General features: G+C 35.0%; 2 long non-coding RNA genes across 2 annotated transcripts; both read right to left on the bottom strand.

Annotated features, from left to right (window-relative positions):
- Positions 1–1,708: 1,708 nt before the first annotated feature.
- LOC104820002 lies at positions 1,709–2,228 on the bottom strand. Its single transcript, XR_772896.1, has 2 exons — positions 2,129–2,228; positions 1,709–1,975 (listed from the first exon to the last, which is right to left on the bottom strand). It is a non-coding gene; the product is annotated as an uncharacterized LOC104820002 (long non-coding RNA).
- Positions 2,229–11,904: 9,676 nt separating this feature from the next.
- On the bottom strand, positions 11,905–13,265 carry LOC104820001. Its single transcript, XR_772895.1, has 3 exons — positions 13,208–13,265; positions 12,949–13,079; positions 11,905–12,152 (listed from the first exon to the last, which is right to left on the bottom strand). It is a non-coding gene; the product is annotated as an uncharacterized LOC104820001 (long non-coding RNA).
- Positions 13,266–13,638: the final 373 nt, after the last annotated feature.

Below are 13,638 nucleotides of genomic sequence, written 5' to 3'. Positions count from 1 at the left end.
TCCCGGATGACGAGGTAGGGAGAGTCCGAGGTAGAAGGACGTTTTGACCTCGGAGGAGTAAACCGAAGCTGCTTCGGTTCTCGGTGGTAGGTCAGGAGGTGAGGTCTCCACATTTAGGTGGAGCTTCCTCGGGTAGGATGCTCAGGAGATGACGTGAGCAGGGAGGTGTCGGGTTTTCACCGGGTAGAGACGGTGTAGGTTGGCGCTAGGACACTCCCTCTCGAGGTGGAGCACGTGCACTCACGTGTCTCTTATTCTCGGTGGAGCATCGTAGATGACTAGGAACGTCTTCACGGGACAAAACCGTGGGACAATTCTAGTTGGCAGGTTAGGGTCCGAGGGTAGAAGTCGTATACCTATAGGTAGTATAGACTTCACGGGGATCCGGGCTAGGTATCTAGCGGGTTTCGGTAGTATGACTCAGGTTAGTCTCGGGAAAGTCGGGATAGACTTAGGAGACGGGTAGACGTCGGGTGTAATCCTCGGGTTAGCTAGCGGGTATAGTCTTGGACTCTACTAGGAGGATTGGTTAGACGGTCTAGGGAGTCATACAACCGAGGGTAGCGTTTGCCGGTCGGGCAACGCGGGATAGGACTACGGTTCGAGTCTTATCGGGGTGAACGTTCTAACACGTTTACCAAGTGTTTCAGGTATAGATGAGCTGATCGGTGACGGGATAAGGCGACGAGACCACGAGGAGTCATCGACGGGGAGCTTGAGGGCGACATGTGACTAACTCCGCGACATCAGGTAAGTGAGGTAAGTCAGGTAAGTTTGCATTTAAATTCCGACGAAAGTCGAGGGATCGACGAAAGTCGATCGGTGCTGGAAACGGCGAACCACTAGTTTTATTTTTATTTTTCGGTTTCTCTTTCTCCACCAAGGTGGAGATTGTTGGGTCTAAAAGCCCATTTGGTGGAAAAGTTAAACCCTCCACGTGAGGGAGAGGCTTTCCAAAAACGCCACGTTTTGCGTTTTAGGGTTAATACCCTAATGTGTTTTGGCTTTTGCGAGACACGGTGCTCGAGGTGTGAGAGAGAAAGAGAGGGAGAACGGAGATGGCGAAGGAGAAGGAGGTTTATGCCGACGGAGGAGTTTCTCGGCGTCGCCGGAGCTCGGGATCGAAGGCGGCTCAAGGTAGGTGAGTCGGGATCGGTAAGACGTCGCGTATTCTGTTCTTTCTCGGTTGTTTCTTGAACACATCGTGGGTGAGTCTCCGGTTTTGTGGAGACCACCGTCTTCGGTTGTTTTCCGTTCTGTTCTAGTGGATTCGCCGGCACCGTCCGGCCGAGATGTAGGCCCGAGGTAACTCGGTAACCGAACTCGTTAAAAGTCTCCGGTGTCTTTCGATTCGAGCACGTACGAGTGTCGGAGTGGCCGTGAGGATTCTGATACCGACTTCACAGTAGTTAATGTTTTCAGTTATGTGTTTCAAATCGAAGTATATCTACGAATGTGTGTCGAATCTTTTAATTAAAATAATGAGACAATATTTGACAAGGTATCATGTTTTTATTTTTTTCTGGTAAACAATTCTTTCAAGTTTTGGTTCTCTTCTTCGAAATTGAGAGCGGAGAGGAAACAAAGTGTTTCAGGCAGTTTCAGGAAGTTACAAAGGCAGTGATTATGGAAGAAGTTGCAGGCAGTTTTTGTCGGTTCAAATTATTATTATTATTATTATTATTATGGAGCAGCAAATAGAAATATCAGAGGATGAAATGCTTGTTATTATTATTATGACCATACGATTGACGGTTGTCATTTACATATATAGAGAGAGGAGAGGTAGGAGATGGGAGAGCTGAAGGTTCATGGATTTGTCGGTTGGAAATCGGCAGGGCAGGGGTAGCTGCAGATGCAAGCCCCTCCGCGGTCGCATTAGCCAATGGCTTTCCGGCCGTGAAGTTTCTTGCACTGACCACTGCAGTCTTTCCCACACCGTCTAAGGAATCCACACATGCCACACTCTCATCAACTGTTACCAAAAAACAAAAACCAGCCTTCGTTAGTGTTTACATATACATAAACATATATATATAATATATATATATAATATAATATATGCATGGAGTGTGACAATATCATAGAACTCAAAACATCACATTATTGATACAGAGAGAGAACTCACTCAAGGCAGATGAGACGAAGAGGATCATGAAGAACGCTACCATCTTGCATGGACTCATTTTCGATAACTCCTTTCTGAATAAAATCTTAAAAATCTTTTATTTGTTGTTTTTTTATGAACATATTATTGCTTGGATTGTGTCTTATTTATATGCATTTGTAATAAAAAAGGAAAAATCCTTGGTGTTTAATTTATGAGGTCAGATTTTGTTTTAATTAAAAAGAATCCTAAAGATATAACTCTCACATTGAATATGTAAGAATCTTCCATAAATCTCTACAACCTCTATAATCCAAATCAGCTAAGAATCAATGTTGGCCTGGATTCCAAATCGTATTATCCATTAGAATATATATATATATATATATATATATATATATATGCATTAAAATATTTAGTAACATCCCATATATTCTAAAATTAAACTGAACGAAATGGACCTCCATATACAGAGAGATGGACAAGTTTTGGTCAGTCAGGGCACAATATAAAATAATTATATTTCTTAAATATTTTGGTACCTACAATTTTATAAAGAGAAGAATACCCGAAAATTTCTTTCTAAATCTGTAATTTGGTGTAATATTAATTCATCAATTTGTAGGTGCATCTATTTATTCCCGAACTTGTATTTTTTAACAGGGGGAAGTACTTCCATTTTACCCTCAATGTGCTACACATACTTCTACTGCTACCCTCGTGTTAGAAAAAAAAAATTTCAACTTCCAATTTACCCTTTGCATTGACAAATTACAAAAATACCCTTTAGAAATAAAATAAAAAAATTAAAAAAATCTCATTTTTCTAAGTTTTCTCTTTCCTCACAAGAACCAATTCCTCTCTCATCATCTCGCCATTATCGACGAAGCTCTCTCTCTACAATGTTTTCTCTCTCCTCTCTATTTTGTTATTTTGTCTTCATAATTCACCAAATTCGGACAAAATCACGGGAAAATCAAGGCGAAATCAGTGAGGAAAGTGAAAATAGATAAGCTTGTGTCGAAATCCCGGTTTTTTTCATGCACATTGATAGTTCTTACGCTTCTTTTCTTTCATTTGTTTTTTTCTGTATCGTTTGTAGTCACAGATCTTTTTCGAATCTACATGGGTATATGGACCACAATGATCACAATGTGCACAACATTCATAAGAGTCACAATAGAAACGGGTCACAATGTGCAAAACACTCATGCATGACACTATAGAAATGAATTACGAGTCACATATCACGTGGTCACACGTTTATAAGGTCACTTGATCATACGGTTCACGGGTCATTATAGGATAACAGGTCATATGGGTCACAACAGTCACAAGGTCACATGGTCACATGGTCACCTGATCACAAGGTCACATGGTCACATATTTCAGAATGGTCAGATTGGTAATAATGGTCACATATTTCAGAATGATCAGATTGTTACATAAAAGGTATGAGACTGCGTGTACGTATGAGGTCATTGTGTTGAACATTGTTATAGATGAGTTTGAGGTAAAGGGTGAAAATGATAGAAAACACTTTGTTAGTATCGAAGATAGAACCTGCAGTTGTAGAGTGTTTGATTTCGATAAGATCTCATGCAGTCACGCAGTTGTAGCATTTAAGGTTGATAAAGCGAATGTTATATCAGACTTGTGTTCTCTATATTATACACGGGAGACATGGCGTCTTGCTTATCAAGAAATTGTGTATCCGGTCCACTATAGGAGGCATAGCCACAAGATTTGCAACATCTGGGTCATCGATAATCTATTCACAGTAATCGGAACATCGGCAATGTCATAGAGAACGACTAATTTGGAGTGAAGAAAGAGGCGCCACAAATTTGTATAATAATTATGTGGTGTATTTGTATTATATTGTGTTACAAATGATTTGTACAATAATGTCAAAGAACTTTGGTTAATGATGTTGTAATATGTTTGTACAATATAGTATTACAAATTTTATATAATATTGTGTTTGTACCATAATAATATTGTATTATTGAAGATGGATTTCCTCAAATATATAGTCTGTGTAGAAAATTTTCAAAATATTTTAAGGGGTTTGTAGAAGGAATAAACCAAATTTGTCAAAAGTACTTATAAAACACTATGAAATATATAAGAACACATTTGAAAGAACAACTTTGAAACACAAAAATCGCAAAAACCATATTTTAATGTTCGACACAATATAGAATAGGCTTATGAGAGATGTGTGATGTTGTTGAGTGATTAAATTGGCAAAATCGTATGGATCAAAGGTTGTGACCGACTGTGACTCATTGTGACCGAAATATATTGTGGGACCCACACGAAGAATTAGTCATGATTTCTCCAGATTTTTGTATTTGGTGGATCCCATGTTGCCTATTACCATTTTTTGTGAAGTTCACGTTGAATATTCAACCTTAGTCCATGGTAGGGTCCATTTTGACAATTCAACATATTTTTCGAGTGGGGACCACTTTGAAATGCATATTTTTTTATATAATTTGGTAGGGCCCATTTTTATATAAAATCATCTAAAAATGCAGATTTTTTTTGTAGTGCTCATTTTTTTTATTCAACCCCATATTTTTTTCTTTAATATTTTAAACCCAAATTTTTTTCTATAACAATTTCAATCCAGGTTTTTTTTTCAAAAACATAAATAAGTTCAGATTTTTAATAAACAAAAACTAAAAATAAAAATTCACAATTTAGGGTTCAAAACACTTAAATCCAATTTTTTCTCTAAATATTTCAACCCAATTTTTTCTCTATAAAGAAATTGCAATACATTAAACAACTACAAAAAAAAAATCAAAGTTTCGTTAGGGTTCAAATAAATAAACAAAAAGAGTTTATAATTAGGGTTCAAACATAAAAAAAAAGGCAACTCGAAACTATTTTTCCGGTGAACTATCACGATCTATTATGAACTGTAAACTTTTGTTATTATTATTGTTATTATAATTGTTGTTGTTGCTGTTGTGGTATTTCTATCGAAATTTTACCCTTTTTTTTCTTTTTTTTTTTTATAGATTTTCTAGAACAAATTTTGCACTTCACGAATTTTTTTAGCATATGATATCCGGATTCATGTCTAAATATTGCACCAAAGAGAAAATCGGTTGATTTGTACTTCCCCTATACTCCTCTCCAGATAAAAAAGAAATGCTTCTTCATTCATTTTTGTATATAGTATATTTTTTATTCTCTGAAAGAACGTATGACTCATTGTTACTATATTGAATCTTATGACCATGTGACCATGTGACCATGCGACCATGTGATCATCTGTCTGTGTGACTATGTGACCATGTAACTGTATGACCGTGTGACCATGTGACCAAGTGCCCATGTGACCATTTCTAAATTTAATTATTGTCTATTATGAAATATGAACTTATGACCTTTGACCATGTCACCTGTGACCATGCAACCATATGATCTATATGACTTTGTGACCCTGTAACCTATGTGATTGTGACCATGTGATCTAAATCCTCATGTCTTCCATACATCTATCCAAACATCAACACATATGATATTATAACCTATATGACTGTCCTAAATGACCTCGTGACCCAAACTGTCCCATTTAACTCGAGTTTAACTATTTCACATCTCAATTGATTACTTGAATGCAAACCCAATATTCTATTTTGAAATCTCCAAAATTTTAAAAACACAAAACCCTAAGTTTTATCGGGCAAATCCCGAGCGACACTTAACTCAACAATAACAAATTTCAAAATCCAACAAATATGAAAAGTAGTGTTTGTTAACCTACCACGTGTTCATCTAACTTCGCAATATACATACGTTTCTTATTCTCGATCGAAGATGATTATGAAGATGAGTACAGTGATGATTTTGAAGCCATGTTCTTCGTCGTCGTTGTTACTTCTTGTTTGAATCTCAAATATAATCGGAGATTTGAAGAGAAAACATAAATTTATGAGAGAAATCGAGATTTAAGGTACAAATCGATGAGAGATTGAGAGTTTTGAGAGAGAGAGATGAAACTTAGGAGAGAGAGATGACAGATCGTGACTTAGAGGAAAGAGAAGAGAAAATATTTTTTTTTAATTTTGAATTTTTTAAATTGAAATAAATAGAGGGTTTTTTGTCTTTTTATTAATATGTGAGGATTTTGTTGTCTTTTAATATGTTGAAGAGTGTTTTTTGTTTAATTTTTTGTTTCGAGGGTAGTGTTAGAAGTACAAATAGCATTAAAATATTTAGTAACATCCCATATATTCTAAAAATTAAACTGAACGAAATGGACCTCCATATACAGAGAGATGGACAAGTTTTGGTCAGGGCGCAATATAAAATAATTATATTTCTTAAATATTTTGGTACCTACAATTTTATAAAAAGAAGAATACCCGAAAATTTCTTTCTAAACCTGTAATTTGGTGTAATATTAATTCATCAATTTGTAGGTGTATCTATTTATTTCAAAAGAAGAATACCCGAAAATTTCTTTCTAAACCTGTAATTTGGTGTAATATTAATTCATCAATTTGTAGGTGCATCTATTTATTTCCGAACTTGTATTTTTTAACACAGTAATTTTTAAATTTACTTAACACTATCGTCTTTATCACTAATTGACCAAAACAAAACTCAGAAATTACTGTGTTCAAAAATGCAAGTTTCGGAATTATTAGGTTCAAAAATATAAGTTCAGGAATTACGGTGTTCAAAAATGCAAGTTCGGGAATAAATAGATGTATCTACAAATTCAGAAAATAATTACGAATATTTCTAACCATCTTTATATATATATATATATATATATATATATATATATATATATATAAATTTAACGTTATAAACAATGAGATTAATATGTGACTACACTATATTTTAGATTACATGAATTACGTAATCAATATGGAGAAAAATATGTATTGAAATAATAAAATAAGGTTATTTTTTATAATGAACCTTTGAAATGGTGGCCATTAAAACCTTTCACGCTAAACGGGGGCAACTTCTATTCTACCCTCAATGTGCTACATCAACATCTAACCATACCCTCTATTTTTTTTAAAAAAAAATCAACTTCTATTATACCCTCTTTAATATGTAATGACTAAAATACCCTATTTTATTTATTTATTTTTAATCTAAAAAATCTTTCCTAAAATCTAGGTTTCTCTCTCCTCTCTTTTTGGTTTCTCTCTCCTTCCTCTCTTTTTTACGAACTCTCTCTCCCCTACACTTTCTCTCTCCTCTGGAATTTTCATTTTTTTTTTCAAATTCATTAAAAATCAAAACAAATTAGTGAAAATTAGCGGAAAAGTTGGAAATATTAAAAATATTATTCTTTTTTTTATGCACGTTGATGATTGTGTGGGTTTATTTGATGAACAATGATTCTTCTTTCACTTCTCTCCTACACTTTCTCTCTCTTCTGATTTTTCATCAAAATCGTTCAAAATCAAAGCAAAATCAGTGGAAAATTAGTAAAGAAGCTAGAAATAAACAATATCCATTGCGAAAATCTTATTGTTTTTCATATACATCGATGGTTGTAGGAGTTGTTTGATGAGAAATGATGTTTTTTCCATTTCTTTTCTTCTAATGAGTTTGTGAAGTTTTGTCTTTTATAATATGATATTGTAATAGATCTGATTCATATGGTACAAGGTTCACATGGTCACATGGTTCCAGGTTCACATGGTCACATGGTACCATGGTTACATGGTCACATGGTACCACGTTCACATAGTCACATGATACCAGGTCCATATGGTTACACGATCATATGATCTCCATAATAGTCGAATTGAGAATAATGGTCATATGAGTTTAAATTACATGGTCGAATGGTAATTATGGTCAGATGTGACTATGTTCATATGATCATATAATCAAGAATAGTCAGTAATGGTAATGATAGTCACAAGGAAAGGTGGTGGAAAACCCAAGAGTGATATTCTTTTATCTCCCTTGTGAAGTAACCTGCAGCGAACTTGTTCGGAAGTCATGTGTCGAGATGAAGTCGGACAAAGATAAAACGAAGATCAAGTTGAGTTATTTGACAACTATTAAAGGAAACAGTGAACTTGTTCAAATTAGAATTATAGAAAATAAGATACAAATTTGTTGGATCTGGCTGTAATTGGAAGTTGCGTACGACATTGATCTTAAACTCGAAACATTGGAGTGGTAAGAAAATATAATCTCATGTCGCAATAGGAGCATCAACATCAACAAAATTTGAGAGAAACCCTATTTTTGAATGAATAAATAAATATAAATTGTATAATAATGTTATATTGTCTTTGTACACTAAAACATTAAGATCTTTGTATAATAGTGTGTTAAAATAATACGTTATAATACTTTGGTTTCATTCTACATATTAAAAAACAGTAAATAAATTATCTCATATGAGTAGTGGTTGGGTCCCATGTGACCAATGTGACCAATGTCAATTTTACACTATGTGACCATTGTGACCGGATGTGACCTGTGACCAAGTGACGAAGGTAAATACATGTAAAAACGTAATTTCCAAGCTTTGGTCTGTTATTATAAGGTATAAGGAATACAAATATTATGTTGATGACAAAATTACAAAACGTTAAAACGAGTTTGTAATACAAAAAGACCAAAATTGTCAAAATTCTTCATAAAAGACTATGAACACTAATGTATCACATTTGTGAGAACTACTTTTGCACACAAAATTCGAATAATTCAATTATTATAGTTTAATATAGTTCAAAATGGTGCATATGGAAGATGTGATGACAATCATATCGATTCATTTGAAAGAATCCACTAAATCGACCTTGTGACCAACTGTGACCCATTGTGACCGAAATATTGCGGGTCCCAGTTTGAACATGTAATATTCCTGGTGGGGTCCAGTGTAATCCAAGTGTGCAAAAAAGTTACGGTTGACAATTCAACACTAATTTCGGTGGGACCCAACATTTGAACCCATATTTTTTACCCTCCAATATTTTTTAACCCATTTTTTTCCCTCCAAAATTTTTTAACCCAAATTTTTTTCTCTCCAAAATTTTTCAACCCAAATTTTTTACCTTCCAATATTTTTTCACCTCATATGTTCAAATATAAAATAAACATAAGACATACTATCATAACAATAAAATTTTGTAGGTTTATAATAAACAAACAAAATGTCATAACAAAAAGAAATAAGTTCATAACATAAATAAGTTCTTAATTCTACTTTTGAACATTTCTATTGACAAATATGGCGGCTGTGAACTTCTCACCCCTTATCATCACATATAATTTTTCTCGCTCATCTTCTACTTCTTCTTCATTTATCAAACTTTTTCCCTTTTTCTTCTTCTTAGAAGACTTTGTCAAACGAATTTCCAAGTCATGAACTCGATGGCGTCAATTCCTCCAAATAAAAAAGAAGTGTTTCATCAGATGCTTCCTTCTTTAGTATACTCTTAATTCCATGAAAATAGATGGTACCATGATACCACGGTACCATGACACCATGACACCATGTGACCATGTGAACATGGTACCATGTGACCATGTGAACATGATACCATGTGGCCATATGAATATGGTACCATGTGACCATACCAATATGGTCTCATGTGACCATGTGGACATGGTACTATGTGACCATAGTACCATGTGACCATGTTAATATGGTACCATGTAACCATGTCAACCTGTGACCAAGTGACCATGTCTTTTAGTGTGTACCTTTGATTTAATGTCAATCTTGTTTATTTTATATATAAAAGGCAACTGCAAAACAAAACAAATTGATGACATCATGTGACCTGAGACCATGTAACCAAGTCACTTGTGACCATGCCACGGTGCCACCTATTGTCTTGTGGCCTTGTGATCTGTGACCATGTGACATAATTAACTCTGTGACGTATTATCACGCGTGATCTAAATCATCCTGTGAACTGTGATATTTTTACCTAGTGATCGTACAATTATGTGATCTAAATCAACATATAATTGATCATGTGACCATGTGACCCATACATTCATGTGACCCAAATTAACTCGAAATTTTACATTACAATCGATTACTTAATTTCAAATCCAAAATTTATTTTTAAATCCCATAAATTTTAAAAACGCAACCCTAAGTTTCTATCCGTCAAATCCTAACCCTAATACTTCAACTCAACATCAAAGATTTCCAAAATCCAACAAATCTCACAAAAAAAGAAGTAACCTACCACGTGTTCGTCTAACTCCGCAATTTGCATTTGGTTTTCGCTCTCCGTTGAAGATGCCGACGAAGACGATTATTGGGTTGATGTTGAAGCCAATTTTTTGTTGTCTTCTCCGCTTCTTCTCTGAATCTTAAAAGAGTTAAAGAAAGGGAGATTTTGCAGAGAAATCAGACTTAAATCTGCAAAAAATCGGCGATTTTGAAAGGAAGAGAGAAGAGATGCTGTGAGTTATGAGTGAGAGAGGAACGTGGGTTGAACTAGGAGAGAGAAGATAAAATAATTTTTTTTAATTTTTTAAATTCAGAGGGAGGACTTTTTTGTCTTTGTATATTTATCTGAGGGTTTATCTGTCTTTTTTAATGTTCAATCACTTTTTTTTTTAATTTAGGTTTTGAAGGGTACAGAGAGAAGTCCTTGCAGCTGTCAAAGGGTAGATTGGATATATCCCCGCTAAACGACGGTAAAATCGTAAATCTACCTCAGACGGGAAAATGACGTGGCAAATATTTCGTCCAACTCATTAGATTAAAAACCTAAAGGCTAAAATCCTTAAAATAAATCCCTATTTATCTCTTCTACCTCTCGAACCCAAATTAACCGGAAAACGCCATTTTCAGAAGCAACCCACGATTGTTCGCGCTCTCGGCCCGATTCTTCTCCGCCAATCTATCGCTGTTCATCTTTTTCACAACGCTATTCGGATTATTCGTTCTCTGTGACATTTCATCGAACACCTTCCATAAGATCTTTCAATGAAAGCTCGGAAAGCGACTCGGCGCAAGCAATGGCTTGAGTTGAGCCTTCGACAACGACTAGAATCTTCAGTTATTCATTAGCCACCACAACGGCTTCCTCACCGAAGAAGCTTTCCCAAACCGGAGGAGTACCCGTACCGTCGACGACCCGACCCGACGCGTTCGCCCTATTCCCATCACCGAATCACCGCGCTGTTGATCAGACCCGGTTTCCGCTGTCCATAAGTTCTCCATAGCGGAGGTGAACAGACGCCGGAACCTTCGTGGTCGTCTGAGGTATTGGAGAAACAGCTGGGTTTTGTGGGAATTCGATGAAGGATCTAACATCGTGATCTGAAGAACAAGAATTTCCGGTGAGAGGAGAAAACGATGATGATGAACAGAGAGAGAGAGAGAGAGAGAGTGGTGGATATGCTTTGTAGGAAAAATTTGGGATATTTTAGGGATGATGATGAACAAAAATTAGGGGTTTTTCAAGGATGAAGATGACGATGATGATGACAGAAATTAGAGACTTTTGAAAGGGGAAATAGCTGCAATACCCTTTGACTGCTATTTGGACTTCTCATACTACCCTCCAAACAAAAAATTAAACAAAAACACTATGCACCATGGCAAAAGACAATAAAATCCTCATATATTAATGAAAAGACAAAAAACCCTCTATTTTTTTCAATTTAAAAAATTCAAAATTTAAAAAAAAATTAAAGTCACGTAACTTTACTTTTTTAAAATTTTTTATACAATAATTTAGACCCATATTTTACATAAAACATAAATAAATTCAGATTTCTAATAAACAGAAAACTAAATATAAGAGTTCATAATTTAGTCTACTGCCAAATAACGAAAAACATATCATAGTTATGGTTCAAAACAAAATAAACAAAATAAATTTAGTGAAATAAATTAAAAATTTACACTTTCGTCTTCTGAAATATTTGTTGTCATGTCTTCCGATTCTACTCATGCGTTGATCAGCTCTATGAACATAGTATCACAAGTCAAATAGTCGCATCCTATGTAGGTCACGTGTTGCTTTATAATGCAGATGTGGAGTTCATACATCATCTCTTCCGTGTGCTACAAAATAAAATAATATATGTCAATAATATTTTCTAAATATCATCGTGTGACACTGTGACCATGTGACTGTATGACTATAAAACTATATGACTATGAGACCGTGTAACTATGTGACCATGTGATCAGGTTCGTTTTCAGATGTCGTATCCAAAACTGAACCCTTCCATCTGTATTCCCCTCATACCCTTCCAAATAAAAAAGAAGTGTTTCTTCACCCCTTTCTATATGCAATATAGTCAATCGAAATCGTGTGACCTTGTGACCATGTGACCTTGTGACCTTGTGACCTTGTGACCATGTGACCATGTGACTATGTGATCATGTAACCATGTGACCATGTGACTCGTGACTATTGTATATTGTGATATAGGCGTACCTATATGACCCTGTGATCCTGTGAACTTTGTAACTGTGACCGTGTGACATTGTGACCATGTGACCTTGTGATCATGTGACCATGTGACTTTGTGATCATGTGATCATGTGACCTTGTGACCATGTGACCATGTGACCCGTGACTATTGTATATTGTGATATAGGCGTACCTATATGATCTTGTGATACTGTGACCGTAATTCGACCTATATGACTGTCTTATTTGACCGAAACACAACCATTTCACTCAATTTGATCCATAAACCCGCAAACCAACATTCTATTTTGAAATCCCCAAATTTTAAAAAAATTCAAAACCCTAATGCTTTATCGTTCAAATCCCCGACCCACACTTCAACTCAACAAGAACACATCTCAAAATCAAACAAACTTGCAAATAAATTGAATTTTAATCTACCTTGTGTTCATCTAACTCCGTAATCTCCATAAGGTTCCTATTTTTGCTCGAAAAATGTGACGAAGATGAACATGAACTTGTCATTTCTTCGATGTCGTCATTGCTTCTTCTATCTCCTCAATTTTTGGTGGCTAAATAAAATTTGAAAAGCCCAAAACCCAAAATTTCTATCGATCAAATTCCAAAACCACACTTCAACTCAACAACAACAAATTTCAAAATCCAACAAATCTAAAAGAAATTGAAGTTTATAACCTACCATGTTTTTGTCTAACCTTGCAATTTCCACGCGGTTTTCATTTCTTCTTCGAATCTTGAATCTAACCGGAGATTTAAATAGAAAATAGAACAAAATGCAAAATTTAGTTTTCTGTTTATTAGAAATCTGAATTTATTTATGTTTTATGTAAAATATGGGTCTAAATTATTGTATAAAAAATTTTAAACTTAAATTGATGGAGAAAAAAAATATAAGGTTAAAATAAAATTACGTTTTTTTCAATTATGAAATGAGTTAAATTGTCAAAGTAGTCTCCACAAGAAATCTAGGTTGAATTGTCAAAGTGGTCCACACAATGGAATAAGTCACTCTCTCTCATCTGTTATAACGATTCGAGACTACTACGGAATATCAAACTTTTCCTCACACGCCAACACAAGACTTTTTAGCGTGTTTTATCTTCACTCGCA

Source organism: Tarenaya hassleriana, unplaced genomic scaffold (assembly GCF_000463585.1).
Source record: "Tarenaya hassleriana unplaced genomic scaffold, ASM46358v1 Cleome3, whole genome shotgun sequence".
Classification (NCBI taxonomy): domain Eukaryota; kingdom Viridiplantae; phylum Streptophyta; class Magnoliopsida; order Brassicales; family Cleomaceae; genus Tarenaya; species Tarenaya hassleriana.
Note: the sequence above shows the minus strand (reverse complement) of the source record. Positions and strands in the feature narration are given on the sequence as shown.